We start from the raw sequence: 14,840 nt of genomic DNA, 5'->3' as shown, positions 1-14,840 counted from the left end.
CCTCATGAAGTTCAACAAGACCAAATGCAAGGTCCTGCAGCTGGGTTGAGGCAATCCCAAGCACCAATATAGGCTGGGCAGGGACTGGCTTGAGAGCAGCCCTGAAGAAAAGGAATTGGGGGTGCTGATGGATGAGAAGCTCAGTATGAGCCACCAGTGTGCACTTGCAGCCCAGAAAGCCAGCCAGAGCCTGAACTGCATCAAGAGAAGTGTGGCCAGCAGGTTGAGGGAGGTGATTCTCCCCTTCTACTCCACTCTGGTGAGACCCCACCTGGAGTACTGTGCCCAGTTCTGGAGCCTCCAGAAGGATCTGGAGATGCTGGAACCTCTATCCAGGCCTTCCCTGTCCAGAGGAGGGCCAAGAGGATGAGCAGAGGGCTGAAGCTCCTCTCCTATGAGGACAGACTGAGAGAGTTGGAGCTGTTCAGTCTGGAGAAGAGAAAGCTCTAAGGAGACCTTATTGTGTCATTCCAGTATCTTAAGGGGGATACAAGAAAGCTGGGGAGGGACTTTTTAGGGTGTCAGGTAGTGATAGGACCTGGGGGGAATGGAGCAAAACTAGAAATGGGTAGATTCAGACTGGATGTTAGGAAGAAGTTCTTCCCCATGAGGGTGGTGAAACACTGGCACAGGTTGCCCAGGGAGGTGGTGGAAGCCTCATCCCTGGAGATTTTTAAGGCCAGGCTGGATGTGGCTGTGAGCAACCTGATGTAGAGTGAGGTGTCCCTGCCCATGGCAGGGAGATTGGAACTGGCTGATCCTTGAGGTCTCTTCCAACCCTGAGAATTCTGTGATTCTATGATTCTTGTGCAACATGAAGAGTCTAAAGCATGGGCAATGTCACAGCTTGCCTTGGGACACTTCACGTGTTAGGCAATTGACACCTAACATTTTTCATTTTGCTTTTTGTTTTATTTCTTTAAGGTTTCTGAAAAAAAAAACCCAAAACAACAAAACCCAAACAACAACAACAACAAAAAGAACCCAAGTATTATAATTACTTGAGTGCTATTGAGAGGTTAAATACTTTCTATTTGGATAATTGAATTCAAATTTCCTCTTGGCAAACACTCCTCAGGTTGCTAATTAAAGGTCTAACAGATACTTAGGTTTTACTTTAGTGTTTTTCAGTTTCATGGCAGTCTCTTGAGACAGAGGAAGCCAAGAGCTGAGCTGCTCCTACTTCCTGCTTGCAATGTGTGTGTGTGCACAGCACAGCGTAGTATAACTGGCAGCTATGAAATACGGCAAGTGAGCTGCACAGAGCTGGGGCTTCTGCTGCTGGCAGAAACAACAGAGGCTGTAGAGCTAGCTCTCCAGAGCCCTAAGATGGCTGTAAAGTTGCATTCTACTTTGAAATCCAAACCAGTCTTTGAGAGAGGGCTTGTTAAGAGTGGTTAAAGAGCAGGCAACCAATAACATTTCCAAGTGTATAATTACAGCTCCTACTGGTGGGGATGGCAGACCCCTGATATCCTCTCTACAGAGGCTCCTGGAGGAGTTTCAAGGAGCTGATGGCTCCTTGACAGCAGCCATGTGCATTGAGCCAGGGCTGCACATTTCACCTTGAACCTGGTTGGATGTAAAGGTGCTGGTGATTATCCATTGCTCCCTGCCTGCACGGTGCGCCCTCCTTCATGAAAGCAAGAAAGCACAACACAATTCAGCCTGAGATGTCTGGGTGGTGTATTACTGGACTAACAACTGAGCTTCAGACTTGAAGAAGAGGTAGCATTGAAATGCATATTTGTTTTTTGTTGTTCACTTAATTTTTAGAATTAATTTAGGCTAAGCTTGAATATAAATATTCCTCACAAGAGAAAAAAAACCTCAGATCTGCATCTTGAGATCTTCACAAGAGAAGTCCTAAGTGATCAAGGGCTCCATCTCATATTCTAAACTGACTGAGCTGCTTAGACTTGCAGAGTTATTTAGTAGGCTGATGGAATTCACCAAAAAACCCACCACCACCCAACCACCCAAGTGTCTTGGACTACTTGTTTGCTTCAAAAAGAAAACACAGAACTCCTGAAACTTCTGCTTGGCTCCTACAACCACTTAAAAAACTTGTCTGCAAAAGCTACACTTCTCTGTCAGCAACTTGAGGCGTCTGACCGAGCTGCAACAACTGACTGAGCTGGCATGCATCAGTGCAACTGTGGCTGCTGTCTCTCCAGCCACTGCAAACAGGAAAGCAAAAGCATTAGATCTGAACACCAGTAGGAAAGTTTTAGGCTCACTTCACTTCTCACCTCTGCTGAGAGCTATGAGCATGCATGCTGAAGTCATGCTGATGCTTGGCAGCACAATTTAGGAGATGTCTGAGCTCTGTTTGCAGAGGACCACTTTGCCTTTTTTCAGGTCTCACGTGGGAGACCCTGAGGAATTTGAGCACAGGCACTCAGGGTTTGTTTCTTTTTAACCACACATAGATGTCTTTCTCCATGGAATGCTCAGTAAAAACCCAGGAGGTTCTGGAGGGGTGTCCCTGACTGACAGAGGAGTAACAGCTAAATAATTATTAGGCCAGTAGAGGCCATCTTTAGTAGAAGCTCTAGGTCAAACACTGTCAACTGGCTGCAGGGGGTGTTGGACTAAATGACCTTTGGAGGTCCCTTCTAACCCAGACCATTCCATGATTCTATGAACTCTTAGCAAGTGTAATGAATCTAGAGTAGAGCAGAGCCCTTTTGGAGTGCATTGCAAGCATATGAAACTGGTGAAACCCCAAGAAGGGGCAGTGCTAGAAAATGCTATTGAAAGGAGCTTCTCCCCTGGGAAAGGAGGCTGGTGAAGACAATACAGAAAGTCACATCCTCCAGGAAGGTCAGAAGTGTTCCATGCATTGTCAGGAAGGAGAGAGAAATGGACAGAAGGGCTTGTGTATATAGAGTTGTTGAGTTGTTTTTTAAGTGCAGATCACTTGTTTGAGCAAAGTCTGGATGGTATGAAAGACTCCATGAAGACTAAATCACTTCCTTGGCTGTCAGAAGGGCCTCCAAAGGAGCAGTCACATGGGGGTACTCTCCACGGGGGTATGTTGGCTGGTGAGCAACTGCTGAGGCCACTGGTAGTTGAGTCACATTTTCAAGAGGGGAGAGTCAGGGCTGGTACCTGAATTGTTTAAGCATGTTGCAATTTCCTGCCTTTGGCTAAAATAAGCTTACTTAGAAAGTAACTCTCTCTGTAGGAGAAGGAACCATTTCCCCCAGCACACCCAGCTGAAGTGGGAAGGTGGTTAAGGGGTCCAGCAGTGTGGCAGGGCTCCTGGAAGCTGGGCTTTCCATCTCCCACCACCTTCTCAGCAGTACTACTGGGCAAGGCTGAACTGTCTGGCTGGGAATGAGGGCAAACTCTACCTTCAAAGTGGAGAGGCTGCAGCTTTCTGCAGCCATGCTTCTGGAAGGAGTTTTATAGTTATGTACCAGGTAGTGATAAGATGTGCAGTACTTAGCTGGCTCTCAAAATGTGTCCCATAAGCACTGCCTTATACGTGTAAGTGGCAGCAGTTTCCTATGCCTGCTAGTAACAGCCATGGATTGTGCAGTCCCAAGGTTGGCAGAGCTGAAGTAAAGCCTTTGGTGCTGCCTGCCCACTCAGTCTCCTGGATGCTGCTTGGCTGCCAGGGTTGACATTAGGCAGAGCAAAAAAGGACAGCTGCTCTACCCTGGGGAGGGTGGGAGACAGGAGACAGAGTGGTTGGGATTTCAGGAGTAGGAAGAAATTTCTCCCAAAATACCAACTGCTGGCTTTAAACCCTTCCAATAGCAGCCTCCTTGCTCTAGTTTTAACCCCTGCTTTCAGGTGGCAGAAGCAACCAAGCTTCAGCCACTCCTCTTTGTCACAGTAAAATTGCTGTTCTCTGGCTGAAAAGCTCTGTTTACTGCCCACATTAACAGCATGGTTTGGTAATGTTGCAAACAAGGGGAGGCAGTAATATTGTCATTAAAAATCCCTTGTGACAATCAAACAGACACTGTGTGAGAGGAAGCAAATATCCTTCTGAGTCCATAGGCAAAACCTCCCCCACAGACAGCAAAACTGGCACATAAATATTTCCTAATGGCTACATGATAGCAATACATCCATCCCTTACCACTCAAATGGCATCTCAGTATGATGCATCCTGGGCTGCAGCAAAAGGGGATTCTGCCATTTTACTTTGCTCTGGTGAGACCTTGCCTGTAGTGCTGTGTCCGGCTCTGGAGCCCTCAACACAGGAAGGACATGGACCTGATGGAGCAGGTCCAGAGGACCACAAAAATGATGAGGGGGCTGGAGCAGCTCTACTACTACAGGGACAGGCTGAGGGAGCTGGGGTGTTCAGTCTGGAGAAGAGAAGGCCCTGGGGAGACCTAAAAGTAGCCTTCCAGTACGTGAAGGGGGCTCCAAGAAGGCTGCAGAGGGACTGTTTGCACAGGCCTGTAGTGGCAGGACCAGGGGCAATGGTTTGATATGAGAGAAGAGCAGATTGAGATTGGATGTTAAGAACAAGTTCTGCACCATGAGGCTGCTGGAACACTGCAATAGGTTGCCCAGGGAAGTAGTTAAGGCCCCATCCCTGGAGATATTCAAGGTCAGGCTCTACAATACTCTGGGCAACCTGATGTAGTGGAGGATGCCCCTGCTGACCGCAGTGGAGTTGAACTAGATGGCCTTAGGAGCTCTCTTCCAACCCAAACCATTCTATGATTCTATGACCTTAGGTTCTTAGTCTTTTGACAGTTGTGCAGTCATGATGAATGCTCTAGAATCGTCTGGCTGGCAGACAGGCACAAGCTGGGTACTCTTGATGCTGCAGTACTGGGAGTCTTGTACCTGTGTTCCCTTAGACTACATCATGCACAGGCACACATGTGCTGAAGGCCTCTTTGGTTTGGAAGATAACATTGCCTAGCCCTGCAATATTTGCTACATACAAATGAGACCACTCTGGTTTAAGTGATGCCCTCAGGACAGAATCATGCTGGACACTAACATGACTTGAAGGAGGAAGAAACCCTGCCAAAATCACATTGTCATGCTCCCTCTGACACCAGCTGAGGCCTTACCCTATGCTGAGTAGGTTAGCCTAACATTTCTCCATTCTCATCTGAATGAAATGGTTCTGTGATTTCTACCAGCTGAGGAGCTCTCCCAAGCCCAGGCCCCTTTGTTTTACAAGGTGGTTTGTACTAAGGCTGTATTTGTGTACATTGAGGTAAGCAAAGGCTGTTCACAACTGAGACTAATGAACAGAGCTTCTCTAGAAGTTCTCTGCTGCTCTGGTTTGCTGAAGCACACCTGAAGTGCGGTTAGGATAGCTAACAAGGTGATGCCCATGCTACCAAAATGATGAACTGGTCAAATTCAGCTGTCCACAGGTGCTATTTGAAGGTCATGACCTCCCTTCCATTTGGTCCTCCCTTTCTCCTGCTGCTTACCTTGTGCTGGCTCCTTGTAAGATTTTGCTATGAGCTGAATTAAATCACTTAAACAGAAGACAAAAGCCCTGCAGAAAACACACATACAGCTGGCTTTCTGCTGTATGAGAGCTGAATCAGCTTGACAGAAGATCTACAGAATGCTGCAGCCAGCACGAGGAAGCTGGCAAGACTACACTGGTAGAGAAAGTGAGGGCAGGGAAGAAAGAGGGAGATGCTTAGAAAGTCCCATGGACCCTCAGCCTGTGATCATCCCCCTTGCTGGAGAAGATCAGTAAGTCTCAGAGGAGACCATGCTACTTGTTTAAGCCAGAACCAACAGATCACAAAGGTGACTGGAAGACAACTCCTGAGTTCTGGTTTAGGCTTGCCATGGAGGTGAACTCCAGCTGCAGTTTAACCACATCCTGTACAGTGCAGCAGGCACAGCTTTGTGGATAACCCAAGTGGACCTTGGAGCTGTGTAACTGGCACACAAAGCTCATCGGGCTGGCTGGTACTGTTGTTAGAGGAGTATGGTGAGGACTACTCAATAAGAACTTACTCTCATCAAACAAATGTAGGGAGATAAAACAAAGCTGGTACCAAGAAGAGGGAAGACACATGGCTGGACCTTATCAAATCAGCTCTTCTGTTCTTGCTAGAAGCCTTTTCCATGGCAAAAGAAATCCTGGGAGAACAACTGACAGCACACTAAGACAGAAGGGCCTGCTGCAGTAAGATCACTGCTGGGTGGAGACACAACCCATCCTCAGTAGCTGCCTAATCCCATGGCACACTTATTTGAGCAGACAAAATGAAGCCAAAGTAGTAGCTGAGTGTCATGATGAAGTGGTTAAATGGCACTGAGGACTGGGGGAGCACTGATCCTGAGATGGGAGCAGTCCTGCTCATCCCTGAATGCTGATCCCTGTCCAGGTTATTGAGGGAAAAGAGAATTCTTTCTGGGGATGCTGACTGCTGTGGGAAGCAAGATGGGAAGCTGGTACAGTACAGCCAATGTTTCTATGTGGAGAAACCTCTTGACAGACAACTGTTTGTTCAGCTCAGTAAATTCAAGCTGGGGCTGAGGAGAGAGGTTGCCAGATCTCACAATACAACAGTTGTGCACCGCTTCTGCCTCGTACCCAGCGCTGAGGGGGAGAGCAGGAACCTGAGGCTGTCAGCCTGCAAACAGTTGTGCTGTGAGCTTGCAAAAGGAACACAGCAAGACGAGGCCAAGCTCTGTCTTTGGCAATAAAATCTTGTAAGGGGAAGGAGGATCCGAAAGGTTGTTATCCCTCATGTGGTTGTAGAAAAGAGCACCCAGATCACAAAGAATATGTGAACAGCTTGATAGATGGAGAATTTGCAAGCTGAATACTTAAAGCTGAAGTATGAAATTATGCCTGTGATTTTTTTTGCCCTGTTCTCTCATTCCATGTTCCTGCCTCCACCAAACAGACTGTGTCTCCCATATTACTAAAGTGGTGTCTTTTCCTGCCCCACCACAGTGCTGGAGAGCACTCTTCCATCTATCTTGCTAAGGAAACCTCCTGTGGTTTTCACTCAGCTCAGCCTGAAGGAAGTGTGCAATCCCCAGGGAAAACAGGGGGCGTATTCTCAGTCACAGGACAGTGTTTAGCATGGGGCTGACCCAGTTGGAGACTGAGAGTGCTCTGAGCCCACTCACCATGTCTGTCTAGCCATGGCATGTAGGTACTGCATTAGAGCAATGAGAAGGAAGACATCTAAATGATTGAGCCTTCCAATGGCTCGGGAAGTACTAGCTTCTGTGGGGACCAGAACAAGCCCTAACTGCAGTTCCTGCTCCTGCAGCTCTGCAGTAAGGATAGAGGTGGCTGTAGAAGAAGACATTTCACAGACCTGGCTGGCACAGCCTTTTCCCAGTATCAAGTGCCACAGCAGGTCGTGTGGACATGCCTGTCCATGGAAGTGACTTTCTTGTAGGAGAAGGTTTCAATTTACAAAGCAGTACTCTGATTCTTTAATAAAGTCACCAACTACCAAGGAACTGTATCACAGAACCATAGAATCCTAGAACAGCTCAGGTTGGAAGGGGCCTCAGAGCTCATCCACTCCAACCTCCCCACCATGGGCAGGGACACCTCTCAGCTACACTCAGCTGCTCAAGGCCTCTTCCAACCTGGCCTTCAACACCCCCAGACAGGAGGCAGCCACAACCTCCCTGGGCAGCCTGCTCCAGAGTCTCACCATCCTCCTACTGAAGAGCTTCTTCCTCAGATCCAGTCTAATTCTGCTCTCCCTCAGCTTCAAACCATTCCCCCTTGCCCTGTCTCTGGACACCCTCAGGAAAAGTCTCTCTGCAACCTTCCTGTAGGATCCCTTCAGCAATTGGAAGGCAGCTCTGAGGTCCCCGTGGAGTTTTCTCCAGGCTGAATAACCCCAGCTCCCTCACCCTACTGTCACAGCAGAGGTGTTGTTGGGATTTAACCCATTTACTCCAAAGGTGTAACAATTCTGTGCCAATTTTCCCACCCTCCACTCAGTGTGCCTACTGTGTAGTAACTGTGTCTGTGCCTATAGGGCTATGCTGTACAGAAAGAAAATAAACAAATGTGTAGCTGCATCTACACAAAGGGTTTTGCTGTCATCCTACAACTTGACAGTGTCATAGATATCACATGGAGCAAATGCAGTTGCAGGAGCTCTGCTCCTACTACAGAAGTTGAGGAGACACTGATGAGCGAGGTGCCATGTTTTGAAGTGTGGTGACATGTGATGTTTTAGCTTTGCATTTCCAGCGTTATGAATCTAAGAGCTCCATCAGCTGAGTTTGTGTTCCCCTCCTCCTTTGAAAGAAGCTTTCCAGATCAACTCCAAAGTAAAGACAATCGAAAGCCTTAGTCAGTTAGCAGGGTTTTTTTTCAGCAGTATGTTTGTGAAAGACTCACTTAGCTAACCTATCCTTCCCCTCCTCTGCAAGTTATGAGAAGTGATGGAAGTTTTTCAAACAAAAGGGTAGGAGAATCCCTCAGCCTGTTCCCTTTCCAACAGGAAACAACCAAACTGCCATCCCTACAGAGCTATGGGAATACCTCTCTGTGCTCAGAGCTAACACACAGCCCACACCCAGTCCAAGTGCTGTTTGTAGCTGTGAGCAGAACATGAGTCACTAGCTGATGCACTCCTAGCAGGGACAGCATTTTCAGTCTTGGCTGTCAGGCTGTTTTTCATTGACAGGTTGCTTACGTACATGCAGGGTTCATGCTGCACCCCTGTACTCCTCCATGGGTGTCAGGCTGAGGGGCTGAGGCAAGCCAGAAGCCAAGCTGGAGTTAGATCTGTTGCATGGCTTTGGCAGGGTAAGAATCTTGCCTGTCCTCATTGCAACAGCAGTCAATAGCTTTGTGGGTCAAACAGTGCCTCTGAGCAGTTTAAACATTACCTGGCCTCTCCTCAGGCTCCTGAAGGGGAAGAAACAAATCAGGCAGCTCATAGAGTCAGATAGAGCCCAGCTGGTAAGGAACCCAGCTGATAAGAACAGCCAGCAAGCAACAGGCATAAGACTTCCCTGCCTCTGGACTTCCGCCCCAAGAGCAGAATAGGATCCAAAGTGATGGCAGGGTGGGGCAGGCAGGGCATAACAACACCATCCTTCTACACTGCATGTAGGAATGGGGAGAGGGCTGCAGCAGGCATGCACAGAGTGAACCTGGAGCTTCATGGGGTTTACTGAGTCCCTGAGGAGGAGGTCCAGCAACACCCAGCACTGCTCTACAGCAATTTGCATTTCACACCTACACATCTGTTTGGTTAGCATCTGTACTGGGTGATGTACAAGTAAAGAGGTTGTTGTGCCAAATGTTTCAGTGCCAAGCACTTGCTGTGCAGTAATGAAGAAGCCTTTCAGTCCCAGAGCTAGCAGAGAAAAGGACACTGGACATCCCAGGAGCCTGCTCAGCAATATATCTTCACCAGAAACATCCTAAAGTGTATCAGTGAGTTCTAAGTGACTGAATCAAAAGTGAGGTAAATACCAAAATGTCATCAGGTCATTCTGGATGTTTCCAAATCAACCTCTGTGTGATAAAATGACAAAAATCATATGGATACAGAGGTGCTGGAGTGAGTCCAGAGGAGGCCACAAAGACAATCCAAGGCCTGGAGCACCTCTGCTATGAAGACAGGCTGAGGGAGCTGGGATTGTTCAGCCTGGCGAAGAGAAGACTCTGGGGGGGTCCTTAGAGCAGCCTTCCAATAGCTGAAGAGATCCTACAGGAAGGTTGCAGAGAGATTTTCCCTGAGGGTGTCTAGAGACAGGACAAGGGGGATTGGTTTGAAGCTGAGGGAGAGCAGGGTTAGACTGGATCTGAGGAAGAAGTTCTTCCATGTGAGGGTGGTGGGACTCTGGAATAGGCTGCCCAGGGAGGCTGTAGCTGCCTCTTGCCTGGGGGTGTTGAAGGCCAGGTTGGAAGAGGCCTTGAGCAGCTGAGTGTAGTTGAGAGGTGTCCCTGCCCATGGTGGGGAGGTTGGGAGTAAATGAGCTCTGAGGCCCCTTCCAACCCAAGCCATTCTGTGAAAAATTAACTCTGCTGTAGTTGGGTAATCCCATAAAAACCCTTTGCAGGGATTCCTGTGTTGACCTTTAAGCCACTGGCTGCTTTCTGGTGAGATCTAATATGTCAGTTCCCATCTGCCTACATGCTAACAAGCTTGAGGTGGCCATGGGTATCTGAAATAAAGGACATTTCTAACACCTGAATAAAGTTTTGTGGCAAAAACCTGCCCTGGAAGTCAAGAGCAGAACTCACAAGGAAGTCTCTGGGGGCAGAACTTGAGGATGGTTTCTGGTAGCTGTGGTCCCACCAGGGCTGCAGTGCATGCCTCAGCCATGCCTCGCTGGGAACACCTGCCAAGGTAGCAGTGCCTGCCTCTCCTCGTCCCTTGGGGAAGTACCTTCTGTGAGACTGCAAAATCCTCAAATGCCTGATAACAAACCTCTCCCAGTCAGAGCTGGATGGGGAGTGGAATTTCCATTCTGTGGAAGAGCTAATTTCAGTCACCTCTCCTGACTGCAACTGCATTAAAACAAAAAAATAATTCCCTCCCAGAGTGAAATCCTTGGAATCCTTGGAGACTATGTGGGGGGAACCAAGAGGGACTCATAGAGCTAAATATCAGCCAGACAGCCTGCCTGCTTGCTGAAGTCCAAGGTAGGAGTGACTGCCACCAAACACTGTTGCTGCTTTGAACTGGCAGTTCCAGTGGGGAAGACTGTCCAGCACCCTGCCCTGCTAAACTCCCCTTCTGAGGTGTTTTTTATACTTTAACATTTTAAAGCAGTGAGATGATTATTGCTGCCTGAGTGACTTAGCTTCACCATTGTCTGCTGTATCTACAGGGGGATGCAAGCCTTCCTTTGGATCATCCCAACACAATCATAGAATCATGAAGGCTGGGAAAGACTTCAAGATCAAGTCCAACATATCCCAGCTACCATGACCACTAAACCATGTACTGAAGCACCACATCTACATCTTCTTGAACACCTCCCAGGGATGGTGACTTCAGAACCTCCCTGGGCAGCCTGTTCCAACCCCTCACTGCTCTCTCACTCAAGAATTTTTTCCTATGTCCAACCTAACCCTCCCCTGGCATCACTCAAACCCATTTCCTCTCATCCTGTTGCTGGTTACTTGGGAGAAGAGACCAACACCAGCCTCACTCCAACCTCCTTTCAGGTAGCTGTAGAGAGCAGTAAGAGCTCCCCTCAGCCTTCTCCAGATTGAACAATCCCAACTCCCTCAGCCTCTCCTTGTATGATGCCCTCCACACCGTGCCCCAGCCTCGTTACTCTTCTCTACACACCCTCCAGCACCTCAGTGTCTCAATGACCTCTAGACCTGCCAGAGTTCCAGACCAGACTCATGCATACTGTGCTGAGAAGAAAGTTCAACATCATTCTAAAAATTAGCTCCAGCCATTGATGTATAATACATGTACCTTAATGAGCAACATAAAGATACTTCATGCCTCCTGCTTTGCTAGAAGAGTGTAAAATGGCCTTAGAGGAAGAGACAACAAGACCTTTGAGCTGAAATTCCTTGCTGTAAAAGAGAAAGTGCTTTACCAAGAAAATACTGTTTTGAGAAACCATATTACACTAAAAGGTAGCAAAGATTTAGTCAGTTAGTGTGCAGAGCTCTTTATTTTCTCTGACTAGAATCCCAGAGCTTCACTGATCAACCTCCTGAAAACTGAGTATTTGTAGACAGCAACAAGGACAATCCTTGGTTTCTTTCTCAGCACCAAGTAACTGAATGCTGCACTTAAAACCAGGCTCTGTCTACAAGTGAAGAGGTTCATGAGGCTGGAAGAGCTCTTCCATCCTGGATGAATTCCTTTTACAGTTTAAAATCCCTGAGCTGGGAAGAGAACACATTTTGGAGCACAGCCCAATGTTTCAGTCAGCAGCCCACAGGACTTCCCTGGTAGCTGTTCCTCTTCACTATCTCCCCTGGAAATCACCTAATGCTAATGGTTCAGCCAGCAGAAAGTTACTGCTCTCTTCTCACCAGTCTGATCAGGGTGTGGCTAGTAGAGTCAAGAGAGGTTCTCCTGCCCCTCTATTCTGCCCTGGTGAGGCCACATCTGGAATGTTGTTTCCAGTTCTGGGCCCCTCAAATCAAGGACCTCAGGGAACTGTTTGAGAGTCCTTGAGAGCCCAGCACAGAGCCAGAGATCACAGAATCAACCAGGTTGGAAAATATCTCACAGATCATCAAGTCCAACCACTGAAGGCAGTGAAATATCTCCCTTTGAGGACAGGCTGAGGGAGCTGGGGCTCTTGAGCTTGGAGCAGAGGAGCCTGAGGGGTGCCCTCATTCCTGGTGATAAAGATGTGCAGGGCAGTGGGGGGAGAACAGAGCCAGGCTCTGCTCAGGGATGTCCAAGGACAGGACAAGGGGCAGTGGGGGCAAGCTGGAGCAGAGGAGGTGCCACAGGAATAGAAGGAAAAACTTTTCCCCTGTGAGGGTGCCAGAGCCCTGGAGCAGGCTGCCCAGAGAGGTTGTGGAGTCTCCTTCACTGGAGACATTCCAAACCCACCTGGATGTGTTCCTGTGTGACCTGCCCTGGGTCCTGCTGCTCTGGCAGGGGGTTGGACTGGATGATCTCTGGAGGTCCCTTCCAACCTCTACTATTCTGTGATCCTGTGCTAAGTGCTTAGCTCTGGCACTGGACTGTTGGTAAATCTTTTCATCACCCAACACATCAGTGTTCCTCATCCATAACACAGAACTAATAGCAATGATTTTTAAGAAGCTCTCTTCAATTGATCTGTGTTTGCAGGTCAGGAACTAAGTGGTGTGATTTTCATGGTCTCTCCCAAATCCAAGTGGCAAGCCACTGATAGTCAAAAGCCTCCCTGCTAACTATAGCAGTGTCAGGGGAGATAATCACAGCCAGGTGGGAAATAGAATCATAGAATTGTTAGGGTGGGAAGGGACCTCAAGAATCATCTAGTTCCAACCCCCTGCCATGGGCAGGGACACCTCACACTACATCAGGTTGCTCAGAGCCACATCCAGCCTGGCCTTAAAAATCTCCAGGGATGTGGATTCTACCACCTCCCTGGGCAACCTGTGCCAGTGTCTCACCTCCCTCATGGGGAACAATTTCTTCCTAACATCCAATCTCAATCCACCCATTTCTATTTTTGCTCCATTCCCCCTAGTCCTATCACTAGCTGACAGCCTAAAAAAAATACATCTATGCTGACATAAAAAGGATCTTATAATGAAATGACATAATAGTAATAGCTCTGAATTGGAGGTGGTGAAATGGGTAGGAAGCAGGTTTGGATTTGAACTGAATGCTATTGAGTTCAGTAGCACTGATGAAGTTGGTTTCAGGTGTGAAACACAGGCTGTCTACATTTTTGGTGGTGATCCAGGTTTTGTCACCTTTAAATGGCTGTGAGCTCTTTATAGGGTCCACCTACAATTCAGGAGCTGTCACAACCTAACCAGAACAGCAGCGGCCTGTGCCTGTACAGCAAGTGAGGCTTGTGGGCATTTACAAATAGAGGATATGGGGCACTGGTGGAAGAACAGTGGCAAACAGTTCAGTTTGGAAAAGAGAAGGCTCCAGGGAGGCCTTATTGTGGCCTTGCAGTGTCTGAAGGGGGCTACAAGAAAGCCAGTGAGGGACTTCTTAGGGTGTCAGGGCTGGGGGGAAATGGATTCAAGCTAGAGCAGGGCAGATTTAGATTAGATGTTAGGAAGAAGTTCTTCCCCATGAGGGAGGTGAGACACTAGAACAGGTTGCCCAGGGAGGTGGTAGAAGCCTCATCCCTGGAGGTTTTGAAGGCCAGGCTGGATGTGGCTCTGGGCAACCTGATGTAGTGTGAGATGTCCTTGCCCATGGCAGGGGTTTGAAACTAGATGATCCTTGAGGTCCCTTCCAACCCTAACAATGCTATGATTCTATGAAATTCAGCAGAAGTCTATGATGCTGCCAGCTACCAGCTGTGAAATGCCCTGAACCCTGATCCCAGCCCTCATCTGAGCTGAACGCCTGAGTACACTTTAGGGTTTCTTGGCATGAAATACTTCTGCAGCTCTTTCAGATGGCCCACCCATGCTGGTGGATCCAAGCATCACCACAAGAGCACAACTGAAAGCAGCTAAGTGTGCAAATATAGCCTGTGTCCAGCACTCGAGCTGCTCCACACTTGCCAAGCAACTGTTAGGCCCAAGTATCCACAGGCTTAGGCTCTGGTGTCCTGCAAACTACAGAGATGGCAAGGATATGGCAGTACCAGCTACAGGGCTGGTGTCATAGGACCCAGTGCACAACCTACAGAAAACAAAAGTTCCCAAGCATGTAAGAAAACATCTGGGCCTAAATGAGAAAACTGACATCACCATCTGCTCTCCAGATCCCTCCCTGTGTTCTCTTCAGTCTAGGCTTCATTCTTAGAGAACCTTTCCTTCAGAAAAATAAAAATGAAGCAGCTGCCTGATCTTCCAGTAGTGCCTTATGGAAAGGAGATCTCCAGTGCTGCAACCAGTAAAGCAGCTTCTGTGCCATGACATTTATTTCTTTACTTGCTGGGAATAGTGTGGGAAATAAAAACCAAAAGGAGGGACACACATGGCCAGAGGGCAAAAGTGTAAAAATATGAATTCCTGTAACCCACCTCCCTGATGGGAAAGGACCACAGACCCTGTGCTTGATGTTGCCTTAGATGGTGAGATGTGTACCTTCTGAATTTAAAGTGCTAGGCCTGAAGGAAAGAGAAACCCTTGCTCATTAAGGCTGTGGCTGCACCACATCTGGAATAAATTTCAGGCACTAAGCACAAAACAGGACAAGGTCTTTTGAAAGGTCCTTTTGTGGGCACATGACACCCCCCAGCAGCTGGGTCTCACCTTAGCTCACTGCTGACCC

At 48.1% G+C, this 14,840-nt stretch overlaps 1 protein-coding gene across 2 annotated transcripts in view; it reads right to left on the bottom strand.

Annotated features, from left to right (window-relative positions):
• ETV6 (ETS variant transcription factor 6) overlaps positions 1-14,840 on the bottom strand; it is a 155,237-nt gene that overhangs the window by 14,701 nt on the left and 125,696 nt on the right. The gene's annotated exons all lie outside the window — the stretch shown is intronic.

This window comes from Melanerpes formicivorus, unplaced genomic scaffold, assembly GCF_026170545.1.
Source record: "Melanerpes formicivorus ecotype bairdi unplaced genomic scaffold, bMelFor1.0.p_v2 SCAF_64, whole genome shotgun sequence".
In the NCBI taxonomy this organism is placed as follows: domain Eukaryota; kingdom Metazoa; phylum Chordata; class Aves; order Piciformes; family Picidae; genus Melanerpes; species Melanerpes formicivorus.
This window is presented reverse-complemented; position numbering and strand designations above follow the sequence as displayed.